The sequence below is a fragment of the Haliotis cracherodii genome, unplaced genomic scaffold (assembly GCF_022045235.1).
Source record: "Haliotis cracherodii isolate W230 unplaced genomic scaffold, xgHalCrac1.p SCAF_2, whole genome shotgun sequence".
Taxonomy (NCBI): domain Eukaryota; kingdom Metazoa; phylum Mollusca; class Gastropoda; order Lepetellida; family Haliotidae; genus Haliotis; species Haliotis cracherodii.
In genome coordinates, this window is record NW_027266275.1 from 15,954,730 (window position 1) to 15,972,133 (window position 17,404).

General features: G+C 38.5%; 1 protein-coding gene and 1 non-coding gene across 2 annotated transcripts in view; one reads left to right on the top strand and one right to left on the bottom strand.

Moving 5' to 3' along the window:
• The window catches only part of LOC139469866 (WD repeat and FYVE domain-containing protein 3-like), an 88,839-nt gene extending 82,820 nt beyond the window's left edge, over positions 1-6,019 (bottom strand). The window contains exon 1 of the mRNA XM_071252181.1: positions 5,896-6,019. The gene's annotated coding sequence lies outside the window, so the exon portion shown is untranslated. The remainder of the gene's footprint in view (positions 1-5,895) is intronic.
• Positions 6,020-7,846: 1,827 nt separating this feature from the next.
• On the top strand, positions 7,847-7,928 carry Trnas-uga (transfer RNA serine (anticodon UGA)). The gene has a single exon. It is a non-coding gene; the product is annotated as a tRNA-Ser (tRNA).
• The last annotated feature ends 9,476 nt before the right edge of the window (positions 7,929-17,404 follow it).

Below are 17,404 nucleotides of genomic sequence, written 5' to 3' on the forward strand. Positions count from 1 at the left end.
AAGTTACACTAACAACATATCTGTAACATAATGAGCAAAATAGAAAATGACAAAGAAGGGACAATATTTGGCCATTGATTTTGGGAATAACATCTCAAAAGAGTGTAATGGTTCTGAATACCAATCTTGAAAATTATGTCCATTTGGCATGGTTAAGGGGCAGTTTTTGCTTCTCTGCTGTTTCAATCACCGCAACAAACACACCTCGTTGTGTGTGAATGATGCAGATTTAATGAAACTGACCAACAAGTCACACATACAAGCCACATCTGTACATAGAAATATACAAAAAAATATATAAATCGTACCATTTACCTAGTTTTAACAATATACATTAATTAGCATGTTTCTGCACTAAAACCCTTAGAGATACAAACCTTCCATTCAGCCCAAAAATATCACTTTGGGAAAAGTGTAAAACACCTAAAATATCAAATTATGAATGTACATTAATGTTAAATGTACTAATCACTACAACCGTGGCCACAATACTAAGAGTAATAATAATGACATACCAATAACATTTTAAAAATATTTTTAACACTGCCAACCAACCAAAGCATTATCCATTGCAAATGCACTACAAATGATTTGATATGCATTTGTTTACCCTATAGCTATTGGTAAATCCTTTGACAAGTCATATACCACACAATTTAAGCTTTCAGCCTCAGAAAATGAAACTAGTCCTTTACAGATAATCAAAATGTTTAACTCAATCAAATGAAATAGGTGAGGTGGAATGGAGTTTACGTCGCTTCCAAGATTATTGCACTTATATAGCAACGTGCATGCACGTGTGTGTGCATGTGTGGGTGCGTGCATGCTTGTGCTAGGCCGGACTAATGGCGATTTTATAGTGCTCGCCCACCGAGATACCATGCCAGTGTTTAACAAGAATACCCCACTCAGACACAGTATACTGACTCCAAGCTGACCAGTCCTTGTTTTAGCCCCTTAACGCCAAGCGCCAGGCAGGGTAGCAACAAGTACCATCTTTTAACGTCTTTTGGTATGACATGGTCAGGGATCAAACCCTCGACCTTCTGCTATCCGGGCGGACTCTCTAACACTAGGCCACAGAGGCGTTCTCAAATGAAATATGAACTACAAGCATCATCATAACCCCCTTTAGACCGCTATGACATAGCTGGACTACTGCTCAGTGACTGTGAGGCTTTAAGAAACAAACGAGCAAACAAGAAAATATGACAATGAACTAGTTACTGTTTACATATGTATTTGACATTTTCTTGGAACTTGATTACCTTAAATATCCACACACACACCCAATTTTCTTTTAATTCTCCTTTTTTAGTTTTTTAGCAAGTTTACATGAGTTACTGAGATCATAAAATGCTGTTTTTAAAGGAAATTAATGTTATCTTCTTTGAGATAAGTCATACATAGAACGTTTGACTCGACGATTCTCGTTTTCACCTCTTCAGATGTGAGCTTAGATCACAGTCATACACGACATTTCGAGCTGTGCAGTGATTACAAAATCATACCAGCTGCTTTCCTGAGGGAGCAGTTCAAAACTTTGATGTTGGATAAAAATCTTACCAGTAATTCTTTTTATGTTTGGGGGTGAGGAGTTTAACATGAGCAGGTCTGCTAACTTAACATTTATCAAAATCAACTTTTCAGGGATTTTATGATTCAAATCAACAAATAACTGCTCTCATCATCACCTATTTACTCTGAAACTGAACACCATCACTTTCGGCAGACAAGAATTTAAAAAAAGAAAGATTGTGCCAGTCAAAAACCTTCCTCTAGGCTCTTTGTGTTTGTGTTCCCCTGCTTTGCTGTACAATATTTTCATACACCATGATACACTTACCGGTAGTGCAATGGTATTATGATTTCTGCCTTTGTCTTTCTGAAAAATGTTTTGAGCATGTCAACGTTGTCACTATTAAGTTTTGGCAGATCATGTGTAGTGGTATGTCTCAAAACTTAAGGAACTAAATTCTGGAACGAAGTTCACTAAACAGCCACTAGTTGAATTCAGGAAAAACTAGTTCCTTTTTCTTGTGAAATATTACTTTTGCCATGAGGTAGACATGGTAGATGGCAACTCTGTTGCAGTTCTATTTTACGGACAAGTGAAAACATAAATCAATTTCTAACCCTGATTTAAGTTTTTTATCTGACATTGGATTTTTTAAATGCGAACAAATAAATCCTAAAACTACTATACTAGGGTAACAACTAGAGGTGCGCGATATTAACGGTATACCACGATACGAAATACCAAAGCATACATACCACAATATGTTTGGAAAAAATATTGCTATATTGCGTTTTTCAAAATCATGACAACTCAAATGGAAATTAAGAAATCAGCAACCTTTTCCTGTGGTCGAAAAAGTGAAACTATTTTTGAGAGTTTACTGTATAAAATGTCTTTTACACACAATTAACAAAATACAAAAAATACAAAGTTGTCAAAAACATGCAGGAGGGGTATTCATATTCATAACAAATACAGATGAAAGAACGCATTCAATATATTGTGGTACATACCGCAATACATGAATCATTATTGCTTTCTTGTTTGTTTGTTGTTTAACACCACACTCAGCAATATTCCAGCTATATGACGGCGGTCTGTAAATAATCGAGTCTGGACCAGACAATCCAGTGATTATTATCCTGAGCATCGATCAAAGCAATTGGGATTGATGACATGCATCAATCAAGTCAGTGTGCCTCACCACCCGATCCTGTTAGTCGCCTCTTATGACAAGCATAGTCGCCTTTTACGGCAAGCATGAGTTGCTGAAGACCAATTCTACCCAGGATCTTCATGGGTTGAATCATTATTGCAACAAATTGCAATACAAACTTCAGGCCAATACCCATCACTAGTAACAACCCATGGATAATATTATGATAGTAATATTTCTGATTAGAATAGAAGACTATGAAATACAAGCAAGAGGATAAACATACAGTGCTTGTCCTTCAGCCTGAAGGTATTTACCCCAGTATTAAGTGTCAATCATGTCAATAAGTGAGTGAGTTGGGTTTAATTCCACTTTGAAGTGTTCATCAGTCACATCTCTGCATGTCAGCCCTTGTGGGAGGAAAGCAAAAAGTGATGCAGATCCTAGATGTTAACCCTGACAATCCAAGGATCGTAATGAAAGTGGAAATTTAAAACCATGATCATCGGATTCTGATATGACTGACAGACACAAATTGGCACAGCGAATTGCAGCATCTTGTATAAATGGCCACCCTTATGTCAATGAGAGATCAACTGAAAACCACTTGTGGTGTAACGATAAGGTGGGGTCACAATACGATACATATCCTGATACTATGGGTGTGATATGATTTGTATCCTGACACAGTACTTTATTTCACAAGTTGAAATTCTTTCTTTTAGCAGGTGAATCAATCACTTGTCATTTAATTTTTAAGAAATCAAAGATGGGATATTGTTTGGCAGAAACAAATTGGCTAGAGGGCACTGTGAGTATTACAGAGCTCCAGATAAGCTTTTGTTGTTGTGGGTATATATACCCATGCATTTAAAAATCATTGGGTATCAGTAATTCTATCTGGGTATTCAAATTTCTGTTACCCACTAGTTTTTACACATGTGGGTATTTAAGTTAAATATCTAAAAACAGTATTCATCTAGTCCCTGCAAACTGGTGTTGTGTGGGTTCGAGAGCTTTATAGTACTAAAAAATACCACGATACTTCCACAAGAAAGTATGATGTAACTGTCCTCGTGGAGTTTGGCAAGGTTGACGGAATGCCCGTTTATAATTTCAAAATAAGTTGCTGATTTGACAATCGAATACGCAGGGTTACTTCACAATATTTTGATGATACGCACAAGTTTTATTTTTGTAGCGTATCTGTAATGTTTGTTGCGTATTTGATACACTGGGATATTATTTTACATTTCTGCATTTCTGATGCGTATTTTACGCAGATACACAGCTTATCTGGAGCTCTGGTGTTACATATGCTATTTATGTCCAACCATGAAATACTAGAGAATCTGCATAAGCTGGTGGTTGAACAGTCATCATTATTCACATGTTTCCTCAACAATATAACATAATGTAATGTATTGCAAACAATATGCTATACAATTGCACAGATACACAGCTGTGATGGAAAGTTTCAAAAAAGAATCCATAAAAATTAAGATTTATTCATTGAATGATTAACATACACTGCATGAATTTCTGCAAATAGCAATCGGTGTCCGCAAAGGATATCTGTGTGGGTAGGTACACAAGCTGATCACTTGAAGCCAGTGCAGTGAATAAAAATCAATTATGTCATTGTTTATACAACAATTTACTTCCTATTCAAAAATATAAAATTGTCAATATAAAGTGACTGGTGCAGGCTAAACGTCACCTCGGCGAAAGGACACAAATTTCTTGGGCGAAAACGGCACCTCATTTGGTAAAAACGGCTACTAATTGTCAGGCGAAAAAGGCACCTATGTTTTTAATAACGATAAGAACAACTTATGTGGTAGTTTGTATGCTTTATTTACATGCTTTATTATGCAATGTTGTAGCATATATGTTTTCCTTGGGCGGGGACGTCTGTCATCCAAAGAAACATTCTTGTAATGTCGGCTGCCGGCAGAAAGGGGAGATATATAAGAAATATCTATAAAACTACTATTTATTTCCTACTTACTAAAATAAATATTAAATATATAGTATACCTGTAGTCCAATTTCTTGACATTTCCACCAGACTCGGTTTCAACTTGACATTGAGTTAATTTGAGTAAAGGTACTTAAAACTTCAAAGCATGTGAGGTTTCAACGATAAGTTAAGTTGCACATCCCAATCAGAGTCGTTAAGTAAATTAGAGTAGAGGCTTATTCCTAATGTAAAATTGTTTTACGGCGATTAACATTTCACAATTTGTTTGTGTTTGCAAGTTTGAGTTTAATTTCATTTATTTTACTTCAAAGCATGTAATGTTTTCACAATAAGTTTAGTTGCGCCTCCAAGTCTGGCGAGTAGAGGTTAGTTTCTAATGTAAACTTTTTTTAACATTTCACATTTATTTGTGTTTGCAAGTGACCATGTGAGTTTAATTTCATGTATTTCAGTACTAAGGTAAACAAAAAATAACAAGGTGCTGTTTTCGCTAGGTAATAGTAGCCGTTTTTTGCTTTAGGTGAGGTGCCCTTTTTGCTAATCATGCTGTTTTTGCTCGGTGACGTTTCGCTGAGGTGCCATTTTAGCAAAAACCCAAAGTGATTCAGCACACCAAGAAAATGTAGATTGTTTTCCAGGAATTTTACACTTAACTGATTTAAAGTATGAGGAATCATGGCTATAGAAGTTGGAACCTAACGATGTCTAGTTAACCATTTGTAATCAGTGTTTACATTAGAAGAGATGACTGTAAAAATGTGAACAGGGCTAGATGGCCTGTAGTTCTACATAGATACATAGGATGAGTTCATTCAGGCTCATTCCATTCATACTAATTTAATTCCTCCAATAAATATAATGCATTAATTGAAAATTTACTTTAATATCATGAGTATGTCGCAAATCGTTTCGTGACTTTAGTGCCACGGCTGCCAGTGATGATGAATTTACCAAATTGGCACTCTCAGAAGCAGGAAATCGGTTTGTCGGAATGTACTCATTACAAACCCTTTCTCTCATCTAGTCCGTGCGATGAAATGAATTCGTATTGATATATCATATGTGCTTTAAAAATTGACATAGTATGATGAAGAAAGGTGAAATATTTAATGAAATGACCCCGCCTCCTCACCTCAGAAAACAAAACACGAATGATTGAATCAGACGATGACACTTGCTGTCAAACTCTGAACCAAGAATATCCACATAATGAACAGATATTACGATACAGTCTTACCTATCGTTCATTTGTGGAATCCCATGTGTGGTTATTACAAACTCTACATTGCAAATTATCATTATAAAGCATATTTCAAGGCATTTTTTCCTGTGAGTTTCGGTACGATATCCATTTCTCACTTCCGCGCATGTTCAGTTTACTTCCGCTAGGTGGCGCTATAGAAATATCACATCCGCCGGCCTTCCTCAAAGTCAGAATGTTCATGGCAATCATTTATTTTGCAGCACATTTCGTTTTCTCAATCATGTGCAGCCATTTGAAGTCTGTTATGTATAATTCTTGAGATATTTATCATAAGTCATATTTAGATGGACAGAAAGTCCCAATCTCCATTGCGTCTAATCGATCTTGAGGTCCTTTGCTGCTCTTGGCAAAGTGACAAGGTCACATGTCGTAGATTGTCAGACGGATCGAAACTTACTGACGCAGATAGGCGCAGCATTCTTCTGGTCGCATTATTTAGAACCAAATTACCGTTATATTAGAAACATTAGCTTTCCTTTCGTGAATGTGAATTTGTCCGAGGAAAAACCTTACCCTTGCTTTTAATGAATCGTCAATAGGAAATATGGAATTCTAAGGCAAGAGTGATGGACAGGATATTTTCCCCTGTACGTCATCAACTTACGCTATATACATGTATTCTTTTATATTTAATCTGATCACAAATCCAGATCAAAATATTATGACAGTCTTTCCATTTAGTCTTTTTTGCATTAAATGACGTATCAGGCGGAATAAATGCTAATTTAGTCTAGTAATGAAATAGGCTCCATATACATATATATATATATATATATGACTATCAAAAAACTCCAAAGATGTTAAAAATGGAAAGGAACAGCTAGGGTGCATCCCCAGTTATAATTTAACCCACCTACACAACTAGAATAGCATAACTCAGAACGTTTTATGGTTTATATTATTAAAATCGTAGTTGCATGTAAGCTAGATCAATTTATCCCTCAGTTCAAGTGAAAATGCCGAACGTGTTTGAGCAATATTTGAGTTGATAGACTTCTTCGTAAAGTACAAAATTATAACCGTATTGGTAATGTGTTTTTATGGAGCATAACAATGACTGCAAGCTAGGCGTTTCTTCGTGCGAGTGTTGATGAACTAGGTTCCAATGTCTACATGAATATTGTAGCCCGGGATGGTTTCAGCACATGTACATACATTTCCATTGAATTATTCACTCATTCGGTATTATGAATTGAATTGATTAGGTATTGATGAATGGAGCAAATTGCGTATATCCTATTGCTGAAAGCAGCATGATTGCAAATGAATAAGAATAAATTAGTATTCATATCTGCGTTCCTCTGACATGATTCTCGCGAACAGATATTTCGTCTGCTCTCGTTCAACAGACACTGTCCTCAGTCTTAACTGGTACCGCTGCTTGCATCCGCGACCGCATACTATAAGCTGGTTCCCGGCTCCCTATGCGCGTCGTCAACTTGTGATATTAGAGACGGGGCCCAGCTTACCGCATTCTGTTGACTTAGACTGGAGCCAAGTCAGTTGCGCAGGGAATATTTTCGAGCGATTTATGCGAATATACAAGCTGGAACTAATTTCGGTTCCTAAAACTACTAGACATCATGTAACTGTAATATTCGAGTGTTAATTTCGTGACCTTTATTTTCTTCAAAGACATTCGTGATCACGGCACGTCGCGTTGACTGGGCTCCTCACACCGATATCTGTAATGTCGCGTACCAGCAGTACAACCAGTTACCAGTGTAAATCTTGCATATTTACGGAACGTCCCGAATGCTAACGAAGGATATCCACGTAACGGAATATCAACGGAAATACGACTTGTTCCGTAAATACCCGAGCGCTTACAAATAGGCGAAAATAGATCGCAGCTGTTGAACCAGTTCAGGAGTATCGTTGGCGTTGCTTACTTAATGGATTATTTCCCCGTCGTGTAACAAGAGCTGCGATGGCCGAGTGGTTAAGGCGTTGGACTTGAAATCCAATGGGTTATTCCCGCGCAGGTTCGAATCCTGTTCGCAGCGTATGTTTTTTGCCCAAATGAGCATACGTCCCTGAATAAATGCCCTGAAAGTAACCCAAGAAAACATTAAGTACACAAAATACCAGAGAATACGTAATTTTGAAACATCTTGAAAAAAGTAAGACTGTATGTATAGTTAATGTTTGAGTTTCAAGAAACTACGCTAAACTACGTTTTCGTCCTTGCAAAGATGATGGGTGGGGAAAATCCCTCCCAATTTGAGATTTTTATCCGTGACATATTTCGTTAACATTTACAACAACAAAAACACGTCTATATACAACTATTTACTTAAATAAAGCCAAAGTTTACAAGACTGACTTTAAGTCTCTGAAGCACATTTTAGAGACGTTTTTGGTTTTATTGTCCAATAATACATACATGTATTATAAATGGGTCCAGATAATCTCATCATTTTCAGAACCAAATACATTTTCGGATAACACACACTCACTAACACTAACACACACTAACACCAGATTATCGATTGTATGAACACGCGCCCCTGCGGTATGGGACGATGTCATAATATCAAATTATCAAACCCATGTTTGTCTGGTCCTTAACTATTTTACAGGCTGTCGTCATACACGCTGTAATATTGCTCAGTGTTACAGATCAAACAAACAGCTGCACGGCTTCTCCAGCAACCGTTTACGACCCGACACCGCTGATGAAGGTGGCAAAAAGGAGTATTTGCATGTGTACATTTAGGCGATTCTAAACGTTGATTGGGCAGTTGAAGCAATATGACGTCACTTTGCTCCGGTATTGATTGCATGACGCCCCGATTTGTTCACGACGTCACAAATTGATAATTAATACCTTTTTCTTAATTTTGTTTTTAAAACTTACAATTTGTAATGTATGGTTTGATACACCCACATTCCATATCCATTGTGGAGTGATATTGTTTGTTTGTTGTTTAACGCCGTACTCAGAAATATTCCACCTATATATATGACGGTGGTCTGTAAATAATCGAGCCTGGACCAGACAATCCAGTGATTGACATCCTGAGCATGACCACCGATCCTGTAAGTCGCCTTTTATGACAAGCATAGTCTCCTTTTACGGCAAGCATGGGTTGCTGAAGACCAATTCTATCCCGGATCTTCACGGGTTGAATCATTATTGCAACAAATTGCAATACAAACTTCAGGCCAATACCCATCACTAGTAACAACCCATGGATAATATTATGATAGTAATATTTCTGATTAAAATAGAAGACTATGAAATACAAGCAAGAGAATAAACATACAGTGTTTGACCTTCAGCCTGAAGGTATTTACCCCAGTATTAAGTGTCAGTCGTGTCAATAAATGAGTGAGTTGGGTTTAATGCCACTTAGAAGTGTTCATCAGTCACATCTCTGCATGTCAGCTCTTGTGGGAGGAAAGCAAAAAGTGATGCAGATCGCCTTTTAGGGCATCTTCAAGGGTCTGTATTATATTTACGATACAGAAGAAAACTGGGATAATTTCTCTATACGTTACCCATTGTGGTGTGATGTTTGTCTGAAATTTGTACTACACTACGGGTTTCTGTTCAGAAATGTACCAGAGATGCACCATCCACGATAATGCAGCGTATTATATATCAGTTCTGTTACCATTACTATTCGAGTGAGCATGGGTTTACGCCGCTTTCAGCAATATTTCAGCAATATCACGGCAGGCGACACCAGAAATGGTCTTCACACATTGTACCCATGCGGAGAATCGAACACGGGTCTTCTGATGGACGAGCGACCGCTTTTACCACTTGCCTACCCCACCCCTATTTCTATTGGACACAACACGAAGCTATTGTGGCGAATAGGCCCAGAGTATTTATCATGATACAATAAAAATAAAAATACACGGAATAATAGAGGATGTATTTGTCTAAGTATATCATTGCTTACCTGGGACCCGACAAGTATAATATTGTTCGTGTGTAGAGATATTTGTTTCAGCCGGATTAGAATAGGTCTTCAGCAACCCATGCTTGCCGTAAAAGGCGACTATGCTTTTCGTAAGAGGCGACTAACGGGATCGGGTGGTCAGGCTCGCTGACTTGGTTGATGCATGTCATCGTATCCCAACTGCGTGGATCGATGCTCATGATGTCAATCACTGGACTGTCTAGTCCAGACTCGATTATTTACAGACCACCGTCATATAGCTGGAATATTGCTGAGTGAATGACCGTTTGTTAACAGACCGGTATATGGCAATAAGGGCATAGGTGTAGTTGCTGTCCCGGACCACCAAGGACCCATTTGCGTCCATTATTGGGTGTGGAAAAAAATTGCAAATCTTGGCAAAGGAAACACAGAAGTCTTTTCACTGCACAAAGTGTAGTTTAATTTTATACGACAAGTATAGACCGTGAGACTTGCTTTAAGGCCGGACAATGTATGTATATGTGGGGATCCGAACCCGGACCATATATATGGCATGTCTGATATGTTGCCGTTACAACTGACTGACTGACTGACTGACTGACTGACTGACTGACTGACTGACTGACTGACTGACTGACTGACTGACTGACTGACTGACTGACTGACTGACTGACTGACTATCTATCTATCTATCTATCTATCTATCTATCTATGTAAAGAGTGAGTTAGGGTCGTTTCTATATTTTCTATATGCAAAGTACGATCCTACTGCTCCGAGAGAAAATCATTACAATAAGTGGTGAGCTTGTGGGCCACACTAATACAGCTACATTGTATATCATGAATGGGTCGAACCTGGACCAGCCAAACCACGAGCAACGCGTCCCGCAATAAAGATACAGGATGCCAAAGTCAAACTTCCAAGAATTCGCCCCTATTTATTTCGGCTCCTAACACCAAGGCACCTTTATCATAAGTGAATGGAGATACCATACTTTGGACAATCGAGGATGAAAGTACACACTTAGTGGAATAAGGGTCTCTGAAATCCTCAAAGTGAGGAACAGCTAACTGCATTCCAGTCCCCCCAAAACTCCCGCTATCAGCAGGGGTCCTCTTGCCAGCTCCCTGGTGTGTCACATCTGATTAATGACCACAAGCTCTTCTGTAGCAGACGACATGTATGTGAGTCCAGAAAATAATTGTCTTCTTTTAGAATATTGAGTGAGTGAGTGAGTGAGTGAGTGAGTATGGTTTTACGCCGCTTTTAGCAATATTCCAGCAATATCACGGCGGGGGACACCAGAAATGGGCTTCACACATTGTACCCATGTCGGGAATCGAACCCAGGTCTTCGGCGTGACGAGCGAAGGCTTTAACCACTAGGCTACCCGACCGCCCTAGAATATTGATATTTGGTTATTTTAAACTACTTTCGAAACATTTAAATGTTCTGCAGATTAAAAAAAGGATATTGGTCAACTTGTAGACAACCCATTTAAATTTAAATTTATTGTGCGTAACATAATGGCCTTATAAATGCTTTCAAAAGCAGGCAAGACATATTACAAAGTATAACTCTTTTGCCATGAAACATTTATCTAATCAGTTGTGTACGAAAATATCAAAAGTACAGTAGACATTGATGAATAATTAAAACAAATGTTCATAATTAACAAATCAAGTGGGTTTTTTACATGAAGCAGAAACAGTATTTACTAACTGGATTCAACATTTGACATAATAAGAAATATCTTTCAAGAGCGATAAGCGTGTTCATAAACCTGCAGGTGCAATGGACATCATTTGACTGCCCAGTACTACAATTCTGGTGACATTCACTGTAGATGCGAAAAGTTCAGTTAAAACAAAATATACAGGAATAGTTTCATCTTGGTTTTCCTTTCATGTGAATACCATAGTAACCCCTATTTCTTCTAACTTTGATGGCAAAGAGTATTTAAAACATAAATAAGTACAAAGTAACAAATGTCCTATTTGGGATAAAATTCTCTCTGTAAAGTGCAAACCCTAGTAATTTTTGGAGTTGAGTCCCATCTGGGACAAAAATGGAAGTTTTGACAAATGGTACTCACAAGTTTCGTGTACCACCCTGACAAGTGTATATTGGCACGGGTACAACTTTGCAATATGTTCGCCACTTATTAAACCCACTAATCATAAAGTTTTAAATTTTACCAATCATATTATTCTCAAAAAGGTTCGAGGTTATTGAGGCACATAATATATCCTTTTAATAATCTGAAGTGGCAGTCAAACATAACAAATGTTATATTTGGGATAACACTTTCTTTGCAAAGTACAGTTTCTCCGGGATTCAAACCCACACTGCCAAAGTGAGGCACCAATCGCCAGCACACAAAGTCAGCGATCTAACCCACTCAGCCACCCAGGCTTCCACAAAAATGAAAGTCCGACAATTGGTAGTCGAGATCACGAACTACCCCTCTGTTTAAGTGTAAATTGGCACTGCTCCCATGGCCGAAAGCTAAAACAGATTCTCGTACTTTTTCGGGTTGAGTCCCGTCCAGGATTCGAACCCACACTGCCAGATTGAGGCACCTTATCGCCAGCACACAAAGTCAGCGATTTAACCCATTCAGCCACCGAGACTTAAACAAAAATGAAAGCCCGACAACTGGCCATGGGAGCCCTGCCAATTTACACTTTTCAGAGGGGTACACAAAGTATGTGATCTAGACTACCAGTTGACTACCAGTGTTACCCCAAATATAATATTTGTTACATTTGAACACTTTCTAAATGGCATTGTGTGTTCATGGCAGTCAAACAGTTTTGAACATTATTTGTAGTGGCGAACATATTGTAAATTTGCTCCAGTATAAATCCATTTTTCAATTTTTCACTGAAAGAGCAAGTTGAACAGAATACTATTAAAACACTAGTCTGCCTCACAGAATCTCAAGCTTTTTAGTTTCCTTTCTGCCTTCCCCTTACTGAAATGCTATAGCCCTAAAATATGAAGCAAGTGTAAAATTTTCTAAAAGCTGAATCTCTCATCTCAGTGTGGCTCTTTTTCAATTTATTGGCGTTATTGTTTTTTATCAAAATTATATAGACTAAGGGTTAGTCTACTAACATACCTATGAGTATGAGCCTAACCCTAAACTACCATCATTAGTAATGGCTAATGAATTGCCTAATTGGGTTTGAACCCGATATATATAAATGCTTACCACATTGAACATGATTTAAATATTGGTCAAGGGATGTCAGTTTCCAGTGAATAGACCCTTTATTATAATCATTACCTTCAAAACGTTTTTCAAAGAGTTGATTTGGTCACTGTAGTTTCACTGTTTTGTCTTGGAGTGTTATGTTTCAATCCTTGAGTGTCAAGCTGGCCCATGCCATCAGTGCCCTAAAGTAAACAAACTCGGACCAGCTTGACCGTGCCTGCTTCACTGGAGCAGGGGAACAACTGATAAAATCATGGCTAAAGAGTATCAGATTCAGTGAGAGGGGTGATGCTGACAGGGAGAGTTTGGGCTTATGCCACTAAGTGTACATGTTCTGTCCCAGAATCACAGCCCCGGACAGTGCTTCATGACATGAACATGTTCATCCCCAGGTAATAGAATTGGAACTGTTAAGTTGTATTTTTCTTTCCACAAATATATCCTATTAACTCATTTGAAATGAACAAATTAGTTTAGTGCAGTATAGCGAGAAATTGGAAGAGATGAAGCCTGTCTATTCGTACCTTGTTCCAAAATGATTGAAAACAAATATATAACCTGTTTTAATCATATTCATTTAATTCAGCATGGCGAACATACACGAATGTAATTGGTCAAACTGGACAACTGTAGACTGTCTCCCAGACACTAGAAAATAAAGTTAAAATCGAATCCAACACAAGTCTAGGAATTAAGCATTGTTCGGGGTTCCATTTTGACTTTTTGATTTTATTTGTTCATTTCTAAATACTAGTACATTTTGTCAATGAGATAACTTTATTTCTGGGACTAAATGTAAGTCTGAGGCGGCTGGTTTATAAATTCGTAGCAAGGCATATATGGTTACAACTCCGAGGAAGGGACAATGTCGATGGCGCTTTGACATGTCTTCCAAACAAGTATAATCTAAACGACGCAATACTCCGTGGCAGAAACACCATGCACCCGCTGTATGCAGATTCGATTCTGGTCCAGGAATGAAAGAGAAATCTAACATCCATAACACTAAGCTGGAAATAATCCAGGACTTAACTAGCCGAGTTATCTCCCCTACACCAGTATGCGATATTTCGTATATAAAGGTGCTGTCGACTTTGGATGGGACAAATGCTTTTCATATATTTAATTGGCTTTCAACAAACCCAAAACATTTATATAATTACAAATATGTAATATCGTGTTCAGTATCTAAATATGTCACTGAATAGTCGAAGGTGGTGGTGTCTGATTGTAGCCCTGCGTTGTGGTAGAATTTGTTCCTCAAACTTGAACACGTCCCTGGCAATGTCGTAATACCCACACCTTTGTGGTACTAGACAGAAGTACATCGTCCGTAAAGAATCCGTTCTCTGAACACTCACTATAATTTGCGGCAATGCTCAGAAACCGCGAAAGTAGTCTGTAAGTGCCGGTTCAACAAAAAACATGCCGAATTTGATTTCCAGTTTTAGCTCGACACGTACACAGAGTCCGAATGTTATTACAGTGATGTATGTATTACCTTACATCAATATGCATAGAAACACGTGTTCATGTTGAGGTCTGATCACATTGCAATCTAATGTGCCGAATCCCAGACCCGCCGTGATGATGTTTACCTCCGCGGGCATCATACCCCATCTCGGAGGGTTCACCAAAGTGATGAAGCCCTTGCATCTGCATCACGTCCTCAATTCCCCCCACACCAAGCTCACACCCCGTGATGTAATTGAAATAATGCTCAAAGCGCCTTTATACCAGACTCACTCCCTCTAAATTTGCCCTGGAAGAAAAAAATCAAAACAAGAATCCAATCCAAAATATACCTCGTTTCGTTCATAAAGAAACAGTTATATGTGTGTAGGCACACAAATCATGGCTAATACTGACATTTAAATTTGTGAATATCAAACAATGAAGTTGGTGGTCATCATTTTGTCATTAGTGCTGATCTATCCTATACCCGATGCAGCGACACTAATGCAGCCATGTCGGATTGGTGCAATAACCATAGTAACGGAATGTAATCGTGGATGTAACAAGTCCGGGCAGATGAGAAAAAGTGCGCCAAAACAAACACCAGTGATCGATGGAGCGTGAGGGGAGGAGAGTTACAGTCAGACTCATCGCCGAGTCCGTCGGTTCTGGAGGTATCATAACGGCTGCGTTTTGGCGTTGGTAACGGGATCGGCGTTCTAAATGTCGTGTCAAAACATAGGTGGATCTCAAAATGATGAGAGTGCGTGAGTTGGGTAAAATGCCGCCTTGAGAAGTAAGTCTCAGGTAAAACCTCACTATGAGGTATCATATCGGAGTAAAAGATCTGAGTTAAAGATTCTTCTTTATTTTAACTAGATGTTATATTACCTACCCTTCGCATATATACATGCAATCTTACTTACGTATAGGTAATGAGTTGTCCCTGCCGTGATATTACTGTAATATTGCTAAAAACAGCGTAAAACCATACTCACACTCTCAGGTAAGTATTCGGTAACGTTAATGTTATAACCAGTCAACACTCATTACAATTTGGGTTGTTTTTGTTTGTTTGTTTGTTTGTGTGTTTTGTTTTTTTTGCTGTTGTTTTTTTGTTTTGTTTTTTGGGGTGGGTGGGATGGGGTGGGGGTGGGTGGGGGGATGGGTCCATTCACAAAAAAACCCAGAAACTAGTAATTAGATGACAAGGGTGAGGCTGCCAACTCCCTTTGGCTACGCTGGATTCGGGGTCTAGATGTATTTGGGACTCAGCGGTGTGGTACGTGGGCCGGACGCAAATACACTCGTACTTGGTAATCATTTATAAAAAAACAATAATGGCGTACGTAAAAGTTTTCTTCATGAAATTTTATGTTTATAAGATTTCAATTAATTTAACTTCAAATCGCACACCTTTGTCAATGCTTTTGAGATGTGTGTTAAATAGAATTCGGGATTCAGGGATGAGCATGGAAATCAGAGTGAAAAATTAGATGGTATTCAGTATTCAGGGGTGTGGGCGCCCTCACCAATGGGTCAATTCGAGAACAAATAATTTATTGACTCTGTATGATGAAGATCGAAATAATCGAAACCAGGTCACTGCAGTTCCCGTTCACCCCCTGTATCCATGTCTCATGGTTGTAGTCGCATAAACACAACTTTTACATCGGGCGTGGAATCCCGAGCACCACCATGCTGTAGCCTGGCATCACGGTGGGACATGGAGGTAATGGGGAATCGATTTAATCAGTAGCTTTCACTGACTCTGTGTAGCGGACATGTCTACCAGCACTTATCTTCTAATGCGTTTATATGGGGTATCCAAAAGGCATGACGTTTCTGTAAAAGAAACAGTTCGTCAGTAGATTTTACTAACGTTGGATTTTGGTAGTGATCAAGGTTTCTTTTCTTTTTTTGTCAAGGTATGCTACATGCTGCTGCGTCCTAAATATGATTATGTTGCGATTGTCCAAAGACAATAACACTCTGCAAATGCAACTGAATATCCTAGCAACACTGGTGAGTGAATTTATTATACCTAGGCCTCATATAAACAAAGAGTGTGATACATATAGCCGGTAATAGATTGTCATTTTAAGTCAAACGATGTGGACAATGATTTAGACACGAATATTTCATTACTATCAGGGTTGCGCTATTATCATTTACAGAAGCTCGAGGTCTTCCATTAACTGCCCGAGGGCAATAGAAAAGACCGAGGGCTTCTGCAAATGACAATGCCCTGAAAATAGCGTTACCGTTATTATAGCTAAAATGGATAGAATTTGTTATCAAATAAAAATAAACAAAATATCGGTTTTGCAACATTTAGTGCAATCAACACGAATTTCACTGACCCACTTTTACAGATATGAAAACGTCATATAACAAACCAGATGACGTCACTATTGAACGTGACGTCACCTATCCCTATCCCTATGACGTCACCTAACAACGGGCGTGATAATGGCCCGTCGTCAAACAATATGAGGGCATTATCAAGTTACAGTAGCCCGCTCATTTCTGATAACACGCGGGCGGTTAATGATAATGCTATCCATTTTAGCTATAAAATAAGGGTAACGCTATTTTTCAGGGCATTATCATTTGCAGAAGCCCGAGATCTTCCATTAACTGCCCGACGAAGGAGGGCAGTTGAAAAGACCGAGGGCTTCTGCAAATGACAATGCCCTGTAAAAGAGCGTTACCGTTATTATAGCAAAATGGATGGAATTTGTTTTATCATCCAAAACTGGCTCCCACAGGAGCTTGATCGAATCCAAGCGATATCTACACTGTAGATATCGCTGCAATGAAATTACATCACAATGCTTCGCAGACCATTTTGACGTCGGCGGTTACCATGACGTCACAATCAAATGACATCACTATTGGCTCTGCTAC